Here is a 10,300-nt window from a genome sequence, read left to right as displayed (position 1 = left end):
GGGGGTAACAGGAGAGAGGCACGGGGCATGACCGGGGGGGTGGGGGGCAACAGCAAAGAGACATGGGGCATGACTGGGGGGGCAACAGAAGGGAGACACGGGGCATGACCGGGGGTGGGGGGCTACAGGAGAGAGACACAGGGCATGAGAGGGGGGCGGGGGGTAACAGGAGAGAGACACAGGGCATGAGAGGGGGTGGGGGTAACAGGAGAGAGACACGGGGCATGAGAGAGGGGTGGGGGAAACCGGAGAGAGACACGGGGCATGAGAGAGTGGTGGGGGGAAACAGGAGAGAGACACGGGGCATGAGAGGCGGTGGGGGGTAACAGGAGAGAGACACGGGGCATGAGAGGGGGATGGGGGTAACAGGAGCGAGAGACACGGGGCATGAGCAGGGGGTGGGGGGCAACAGCAGGGTGACACGGGGCATGAGCAGGGGGTGGGGGCAACAGCAGAGAGACACACAGGGCATGAGCGAGGGGTAGGCGGGAGGGGATAGAGACACACGGGGCATGAGCGGGGGTGGGTGGGAGGGCTAGAGACACACGGGGCATGAGCAGGGGGTGGGGGGAGAGACACACGGGGCAATAGCAGGGGGGTGGGTGGAGGGAGAGACACACACGGGGCATGAGCGGGGGTGGGTGGGAGGGCTAGAGACACACGGGGCATGAGCGGGGGGTGGGTGGGAGTGCTAGAAACACACGGGGCATGAGCGGGGGTGGGGGGAGGGAGAGAGACACACGAGGCATGAGCCGGGGTGGGGGAAGGGAGGGAGACACATGAGGCATGAGCAGGAGGTGGGCGGGGGGGGGAGAGAAACACGCGAGTCATGAGCGGGGGTGGGCGGGAGGGAGAGAGACACACGGGGCATGAGCGGGGGTGGGAAGGAGGGAGAGACACACATGGGGCATGAGCGGGGGTGGGGGGAAGGGAGAGAAACACACAGGGCATGAGCGGGGGTGGGGGGAGGGAGAGAGACACACGGGGCATGAGCGGGGGTGAGGGGAGGGAGAGAGACACACAGGGCATGAGCGGGGATGGGGGAGGGAGAGAGACACACGAGGCATGAGCGGGGGGTGGGGGGAGGGAGAGAGACACATGGGGCATGAGCGGGAGGTGGGGGGGACAAACAAAAACACGGACATGCCGTACGGACATGAGTTTGTGCGGCAGATCCCGCTCCTCGGCCCTCCGCTGGCCACCGTGTGCGATGATGTGAGCGGGGGGCTGGAGGAACAGGGGACACACAAAGCATGAGTGGGGTGGGGGGGCAGGAAGGACACGGGGCATGAGCGGGGTTGGGGGGGACAGAAAGGACACACAGGGCATGAGCGGGGGGTGGGGCAGACATGGGGCATGAGCGGGGGTGGGAGGAACAGGAGACAGACACGCTCCTGCTGACCTGACAAAGCCTCTCATGCGGTAAAGAAAGATGGCGGGCGTCTCTGAAGCCAGACGCACTGCACGCTTTCACCGCATCCAATGAGAGAGCATGTCAGATGTCCGTGGACATCACGCAAGCTGCTGGCCCATTCACAGTCCTGTCCGCGGAGCGAACGGGGAAGTCCGTCCGCGGACCGAACACAGATATCACTATTTGTTTTTGCCCTACTTTTTGGTCATTTTTAAAAAAAACTACTGGAAGGATTTTCACCAAATTTGCAAAAGCACCCTTTTGGGACCAAGCCGCTGCTCCTGGTCCAAATTTGGTTAAAATCCGTCCAGCGGTTTGGGCTGTAGGCGCGAGCAAAACATTTTTCCCATTCAGTCTATGGTGAAAAACAGAAATGTTGGGACCCCCCCTATAACTTTTCCCCCCCTGTACAAATCCTCACCAAACTTTGCAAAAAAATTCAGAGTCGGCCATATACTTTTTTTTGCAAGGTTTGGTGAGGATTCGTCCAGGGGGAGCGAAGTTATAAGCTGCCCAAAAAGTGATCATCCTATGGAAACAGCAACTTAACTATAACTACACTGCCGCTATCGTGGCAGTGTAATATATATATATATATATATATATATATATATATATATATATATATTCCACTTCAGCTAATCATTGGGGATAAAATTAAGTGACAGCCAGGTCTGCACCATTTTGCACAGCCGTTTGGCAATTTCCCACCTTTTTTCCTAACACCATAATAGTTACCCATAATCCTAATTTTACCCTCCACCAGTTGGCAAAACGTTTAATTCGGGACATTTTCAGATCGCCAGAAACCTATTGACACAGATTTCACTGCAGTCGGAGTTGTGGTTGCTGGGAAAAAGGCCTAAATTATAATAGTCCTTTTAAATTAATTGTATATCTTTATGTTCAGCAAATGATAGTTCTGCATCCTCGTGGCCAGCCTGTAATCATAGTTTTGTTTGTGTCTTTTTGTTGTTTGAAGTTGGCTGTTGCATATCGTAAATGGGGGATTAATTTGCTACACAGAGATCTTGCAATGCGGCTGATGAGCTAGGCCGGCCCTGTGCTGTAAGAAGGCCTGTTCTCTTATATGAAGGGGACCATCATTCTGATTTGAAAGGCTTCTATTTCTTGTATTCAACTTTTCTTGATTGTAGCCGCTGTTTTCACACCTCCCCCTACATTCCGGTCATGCTCAAGCGAGGGCCAATTGTCCTGCTCAGAAACCAGCCATTCAACAACTTTCAGGCAGGGCATATTTTATTGCAGTTGTAAACAGTTGGGATGCACAAACTAGGCTGTCAGTGGAGGAGCCACTTGTGAATTTTGACCAGGGGCGTTGCTAGGGGGAGTAAGGGGGCTATAGCCCCTGACCTTTTGGTTGTAGCCCCGGATAGAATCTCAGGAGCTACAGCCAAAAGACTAGCTAGCCCCCAGCCCCAACAGTTGTGACATCAGCTTAGCCCCGGGTATTTTCCAGACCTAGCAGCTCCCCTGATTTTGAACATTGTCCTTGGCTGAAATGAACACACATACTGCATTTTCTAACATCAGCCTTTATTCATTGTCACACATTTTGTTTTACTGATCAGAGTTCACTTTGATTTTGCACTGAAAGTGCAGGGCTGTTTCTTTCAGTCATTAACAAAATACACTTTTAATTATCTGCTGTTTGTTTTTCTGCTAAAAAGTGGGTCTGAATTCTCACAGTGCACCACCTTTTGATGGGTGGCAGTTTCAGTGAAAATGCTGCATTCATTTCTCAGCCAGTAATGTGATGTGCTTTCCCAATCTTCACTTGGATTACCTTTTTGTTTAAGCATTCTCTGGATATCCACCGCAGAAATAGGCCCACCTTTTCTGCCTCAGGCCTATAAGAACTTTTCATGACAACAAAGTGAGCTTTTCTTTTCAAATGTTTGCCAGTATTTTGCATGTGAAACATAACATGCATTACTTTTTCTCTACACCAGGTCTTTTCCATGACATCTTTATGTTGGCTGGGGAACATTTTTCCGATATCTGGTTTTAAACGTCAAACACACATGCAAATTCGTTTTGGTGTCAGTGTATAAAACTCCTGTTTTTCATGTGAAAGGGCCCTGTGAATTTCTTCTACCTTTGTGAATTAAAATGCTGCTTTTCCTTTTGTAATGGCAGCTGGCTTTTTTCACATGACCCTTCCTTTTGTTACTTGCAGAAACCCCACAGTCTGCCTTAAAATGCACATTTTCAATGTGAAGGTTTTGTTATAAATGCTGGCAGGTAATTTTTTCAGTGGACCCCTCAGTGCTGTTGGATTGGGGCTTGATTGCACCCCACAGTAGATAGGAGCAGCATGAGTTAGATTACACCAGACTGGAGCATGGTGGTACACAAGCTTAGTGGAAGCTGTGGCATGTTACATTGTGTGGTCAAAATGGAAAGAGAGGAGAGTTTTATACTGGGAAGGCTGCACCAGGGTTGCTGGGGCCACATTGGTGTGACAGTGCGTCACGTTGAATGATGGTTTCTACAATGGTTGCAGTAAAGTGAGGAAGATTGATATGCAGGAAGGAAGCAAACATCAGTGAAAAAGGTAGCAGGACGCTCGGTCGAGTGCGGACACACACATAGACAGGCATTGACAAGGTCCTTATTCTCAGGCCTTGCTCTTGTGTCGGCATTGCGTGCCGGCTTCTAGGTCAGAGTGGGACATGAATGGAAGCAGCCCAGTCAGGGCTCTGCTTGGTGGAATCTGTTGGACAATCAGGCCTCGGCATGGATGTCAAGGCCTCCAGGCTTGTGATGGTGTCAGACATCTTGGTATGGAGCTGAGGCTCTGATGAAACAAACAATGCGCCTGGAAGGTCCAAGGTAGTAACCCTCAGGGAGATGCTTAGAGTGCAGGACAGGAGAGCAGTCTCACCTGTGGAATCGGCAAGGTCCTTATTCTAGAACCTTGCTCTCGTGCCGGCTTTGCCTGCCGGCTTCCAGGGCAGAACTTCCTTGTCAAGTCATACTAGGAGCTGATCTGACATTAGTGCACACTTGTCAATGATCTCTCTAGGCCATCTGACCCCCAGCATCCGTTTTGATAGCCTGACTATGCCACGTGCTGGTGCTAGGTTGGCTACCTGTGCCTTCCACTCCTGATATATCATTTTATGTTAAAATTGTGTTGAATTGCTGAATCACCACTGTTACAGATTCAGAGCAACGAGCATATTTTCTACCAGTTTTAACAAGATCGAGACACCTGGTTCTTTATCAGGGGTGGACTCGGAACCAAAAGAGGCCCTGGAATTAATGTTCAAAGTGGCCCCACATTACACATTTGTAGCAAGCCCAACCCTTTTCCTATGAAAAAAATGTGTAAATAAAATAAGTTACCACACAAACGAGGCCCAGGGTGCAGAGGCTTACTGGGACATCTCTAGAGTTCCCAAAAGGCCAGTTAGCCCCTGTTCTCTATCTTGCAGGGACGTTCCCAGTTTTCCTCCAAATAACTAGGCAATTCAATTGTTAACCTGTTTTGGGGCTGCAGAGGAGTTTTGAGAGCGGGACCATTATATTTCCCAGCCTGTCCAATTGCGGTTTCCCCTCCCCCGCTGTCATCTCCCTGCGGCCTCCTTGGTGTGTTAGCCAAGCCCAGCCCCGTTCCCCCGCCGTGGGAAGAAAGCCTGTTATAAACTTCCCAGCACATGCCAGAGAAGGGGAACCGCATGCTGGGGGGTGCTGTCAGAGGTCCTGGGCGTGTGTAAGCCGCGCTCGTGTTTTGCTTGTAGTCTGACGCTGCTCGCCTCCGCTGCAGGAGTTCAGCCTGCGCTCGAGTGTCTGCTGAACTTTCAGTCTGTTTTCTTTGTCATTGGATCAAGAGCAGCTGCAGAGCGAAGACGGAGAGGGGACATCGCAAGCAAAGCAGCACTGCCAGGTAAAGGGCGCTCGGGCAAACATACCCTTTCTCTCCTCAGCACACTCTCTTTAATGCGGGCTTTTGGGGTCTCATATCATTTCTCCATGATGTAAAGCGTCTACACATGAAACATATGCGAACTCCGGAAAGTATCTGAAATAGGACTGCAGCTAGGAAGTAAGGCGCGAGGGGCATGGCTGCTGAAGTATACTTACCTGCCCTCTACAGCAAATGTCCTTTCCATTCTCCTCCATTTCGCTTTTTTCCACATTACCTTTAACTGTAGCACCTCCCATCCCATCAATGTGTCTTTCCCTTCGCGTGCTCCCTATTTCCCTCCTTCTTTGCTAATACTTTATCGTTTTCTTTTGGAACTTTCCACACCTTTCTCCACTACACCCACACCCTCCATTCCCACAGCCCCTAATTCCATCTCTTTCAATGATCTTGGTTTTTCTCCACCACCCCTCGCAGCTGTGCTCTCGTTTTCCCTCCTCTCATTTTATTTGCCCTTCCCATTTTATTCATTTTAATGGTTCCCTTCTCTTCTCTTCACTTTTCTCCTCTTCTCTTCTATTTTCTTCTCTTTCTTCTCTTCCCTTTAATTTTAGTTTTTATATTTCACGAACTGCCCCCTTCCCCTTTCACCACCTCATCATTCATTCTAATTCCTTTACCTTAAGTCCCCCTCCCACTTCCATCTAAGCATCCCTCCTTTATACACCCCTTTCTCTTATGCCCTTCCGTCCCCATCCCTTCCGTTCCCTTCTTTCATTCACCATCCATAACTCTTCTCCCTTTCCCTGTCACCCTATCCCCCCTTCCTCCCCTTCCCTTCCCTTCTCTTATCTTATTTGCTCTCTCTTCTCTTCCCTTAACTCTCACCTCCTTCTTTCATTCCCCGTGCATTTCTCTTCGCCTTTCCCTTTTCTTTTCCCTTCCTTCACTCCCCATCCATTTCTGCCCGCTTCGCTCTTTCATTCTCCATTCTTTTCTCTTCACCTTTCCCTTTTCTTTTCCTTTCCCTCCCGTCTTTCATTCCCCATCCATTTCTCTGTCCCGCTTCCGTCTTTCATTCTCCATTCGTTTCTCTTGTCCTTTTGACTTCTGTTTCACAGTTCCCTTGTATTCCTTTCCTCGTCCGTTTGCGTTACTTTCCGTACATGTTGACGTATGCTCGCGTTTAAATTCGGCACCTTTTAAAATAATTGTACGAACATTAATTTTAGTCAATTCAGCACACAGCTTCAAAAAACCTCGTACTCCACTTTAATAGTTCACGACGAGAACTTCGTTCGCCGCACAGACTGCGAAAATAAAGCCTGGCGCCGGAGTGCAGGAGCCCAGAGGCCCGAATCTAAACAAGCGGGGGGCATGTGCTTGATAAGTAGGACGAAGGCGCTGGGCGAGCGTCCTTCCCATGCGGGCGCCCAGTACAGTGACAAGAAACTATTCAACAGACATCTTGCTGTGCAAAACCCTTTGAACATTGTTTTATAAATAGGGTGTACAAAAGCGCTTTCTTCTCATGCTTCCCATTTGGATGTCACCGCTGCCCCCCCTCGCTTCCCCCCTTGTTGCTCTCAGTTGTTACACAGAGACAATGATGGTCCATTGTGCCTTCTTGGCCAACATGCGCCCCCATTAATTCTATTAGCCAAAAGGTAACGTGAACTGTCCTTTGAAGTCAGACGTCTTGGAAATCTTCCAGGGTGCTGCTGAGCTCTGCTCATCACATCACCATGCACGCCACTCTAGTACATGGCATGTCATGTCGTGTAGCCTGATCTTGTGTCATGCCGTTTCGTGCCACGTCATGCCATGTCCTTATCTACAGACACCTTTACACGTAGGTTTAACTTTCCACACACTCCTTTCACGCTCCAGGCTTTCCAGAGCACCATGCACCCAAACGTTCACAAGCATATTCCATCTCCACTAGTTAACGTCTTCTCCCGCTCGTCCTTCTTTTGTTTCCCGTTGCATTTCCTGTACTCCCTCCCCTTTTCTCTTTCCTCGCAGACGATGGTCAAGGCACCCCTTCCTGGGACACAAGATGCCACTTTTCATTCAAGTCTAGGTGCTCAGAGACTACTATGGCGGTGATTTGCTGCACTATAAAAACTTCATAAGATAATATAGAAAGCACATTATCTCTCAGATGAAACATACATGGTTCAGGGATGGTTCTACAATAAGGCAGTTCTGGGCACCTGTCCTGCTTAGGGCTCTCTCGGCATATAGACGCCAGTGAGCACCAGGTTGCCAAATAAGGTTCCTTTGTAAGGGAGCAGGCCCAAAATGTTGCTTTGCCTGCGTAAGCATTACTCCTTGCACAGACCGTGCATGGGCGTTGAGGCAGAGTTCAACAACCAACCTCATTAATGAACTCCTGCCATAGGGAAATCCATAACTAGCAGCGAACAGACTACCAGCGCAGACAGCCCCTAGTGCCAAGAAGCTGTGAGAATGAAAGAAAATGGCAAAACCTGATGGCTGTAAGGGCACCCACGAACAGAACTCCTTGTATGGTTGTACGGTAACAACGGTGCCGGTAGCGATACCAGCGCCGTTGTTGCCTTACCGCCATACTCGTAATGAGGCCCAATGTGCTTTATAAATTCTGAGTGAAAGACTCACCAACAAATGGACCTAGGACAGGCGGGTCTTCTGGCAATTTCTAAATTTGAGGAGGTTGCGCTCTGCCTTCAGATCTGTTCCTACAAGAGAATGTGTCGGAGCTTGCCGTGTGGTAGAGGGTGCAGTGATTAGCCTAGTGAAATCGTGAAGGCCTGGGCATTCTGGCATAGGTGTTAGTGCAAATATGTTCCTGTGCCTATTGTCCTAACCAAGGGCTTAATTTGTAGGAGTGTTTGCCAGGGCTGAGCCCCAGCACACATTCCTGGGCACTGGCACCTACTGAGGTTATATTTTGGCAACTTCATTTTTTAACTTTAAGTCAGTCTTATCGCACAACCAAGCAACAACACTTGTGACTGTTGTGCTAGTTATCTAGTTTCATGAGTAAGAATAAGCTGGAAGGTGGCAGTGCTGGCCGCTCCTGCTAGCAATGCTAAGATGTTGCTCTAGACAGCCAAGCTGACTGGCAGAACTGCTGCAGCAGGGTGGGTGGCTAAGGTGTGTGGTGTGGACAGAAGCCAGCCAGCCCCAATACCAGATGCAGCCAGGGCTGGTCCTAGGATTTGCGGGGCCAATTTAGCACATTAAGTGCAAGGCCCCTTAATTTGCATTTGATGTAATCACAGAAAATGACATCACAGAAAGTGACATCACAGGGGGGAGAGTTACTTGCCTGTAAACATAGTTCTTCTTAATTTGAATAGTGCCTCAGATTGGGAAATTCCAGAAATATTAAATAAACACATACATAAAACACTTATTTAAAATAGGTCTTCCATTAAATTGAGAGCACTGTCCTAGCGGCCATGAATTGCCAAGGAAGCCTGCCACTAACCGATCAGTCATGGACATGTAAGTTGCACCCCAGAGGCTTTTCTTCAGATTCACCAGTTGCAAATCATAAATACGAAATGCACACCTGTGCCGTTTGTGTGCGCAATAACATCCTCATTTGTTTCCCAGCAAGCTGTGTGAAAGTGCTATCATCTCACTGCCATTGCATTCACAATCCAATCTCATTCTGCACGAACAATGTCAGTAGAAAAACTAGCATTGGAAATGCAAAAGGTTTGGGCTTTTGTGTAGGCACGGGAAAGGCATTTTCCATGCACTGCTGTACTACTATTAACTGGTCATCAATGGTAACAGATGCAAAATGGTCAGAGTTCTTGGCATATAACAGCAGTGCCTGGCAAAGACCTACTATACACAAGCAAAAGATGTTTTGAAAGGAAACACAGAGTAGTTACAAATAGAGTGGTCAAAGGCAGACCTGATTGAGACAGTTTTATTACACCAGAAGCATGTTTACAGCACACATTTCGTTAACTATCAGAAGACTGCTTTGAAAAAACATGGGCTGGCACTTGGAGCATTCAGTTTGATTGTAAGGCTTGAAAAACCTCTCAGAGATCCCAGGAGGATGTGTTGTTGGTGAGGAAGGGCAGGAAGTGGGTGGGATTTTAGCATGGCCATCGGCAGTCAAAAGCCCAAACTGTTGGCATCACCAATGCTCGTTGGTGGAGGATGTACACATCGTTTCATGCAACCGTCTATTTTGGAAAACAAAGCAATCCCAAATTCCAGTTGTGTAAGCATGTATTTGCATAATAAAAAAAAGATCACGTTCATAACAACACAATATTTCACTGATCAAGTGTAATGTGCACCGAATGAATAATAAGGCTGAATGCTCTGCTACCAGAAACCAATTTATTGGCAACAAGGAAATATGTAAATGTGCAGTTTGGGCTGTAATAGTTGAAGTTTAAAAATTGCATAACTTTTGCCATGCATGCAACATAGAAGATGTTCTATGCATGATGGTGTCTGTGAGGGGGTTTTTGTGTCTGTGTTTTTCAGTGCAGTAGCAAAGGTAATTTCTTACCCACACACCCGAAACCAGGTTAGATCCTCTGAAAAGATTATCAACACTTTCAAGCAGGAAGTGCGTGTTGTTATCCCTTTAAACAATCCACTTCCATCTTCCTGTACCTGTAAACTAAGGATGCATCAAAGTTCAGAAAATGGTATTATCGAGGAAGGGCGAAGGGGGAACAGCCAAAAAATAAAACCACGCTCCACCCCCCACCCCCCATGATTGCACTTAACTTTTTAGACTCAGGTAAGCAGCATGGCCCGCCCGTGCGTGCGCTCAGAGTGCACGAAAGCACGCTTAGCTACTCTGAGAACACAGAAACGGGCCACGCCGCAGGAATGAAGAAACCCTCTGAGCGGGCTCCATAAGCGCGGGGCCAAGTGCTGCTGCACATGCCGCACACGCCCAGCCCCTACCCTGGATGCGGCTCACTAGTTCAGCAGGCAGGAGGGCTCACACATCCATCCATATG

General features: G+C 48.8%; 1 protein-coding gene across 1 annotated transcript in view; it reads left to right on the top strand.

Moving 5' to 3' along the window:
* Positions 1–5,001: 5,001 nt before the first annotated feature.
* LOC138569348 (somatostatin receptor type 5-like) overlaps positions 5,002–10,300 on the top strand; it is a 61,698-nt gene continuing 56,399 nt past the window's right edge. The window contains exon 1 of the mRNA XM_069647251.1: positions 5,002–5,327. The gene's annotated coding sequence lies outside the window, so the exon portion shown is untranslated. The remainder of the gene's footprint in view (positions 5,328–10,300) is intronic.

Source organism: Ambystoma mexicanum, chromosome 2q (genome assembly GCF_040938575.1).
Source record: "Ambystoma mexicanum isolate Mex_15411 chromosome 2q, UKY_AmexF1_1, whole genome shotgun sequence".
In the NCBI taxonomy this organism is placed as follows: Eukaryota; Metazoa; Chordata; class Amphibia; order Caudata; family Ambystomatidae; genus Ambystoma; species Ambystoma mexicanum.
This window is presented reverse-complemented; position numbering and strand designations above follow the sequence as displayed.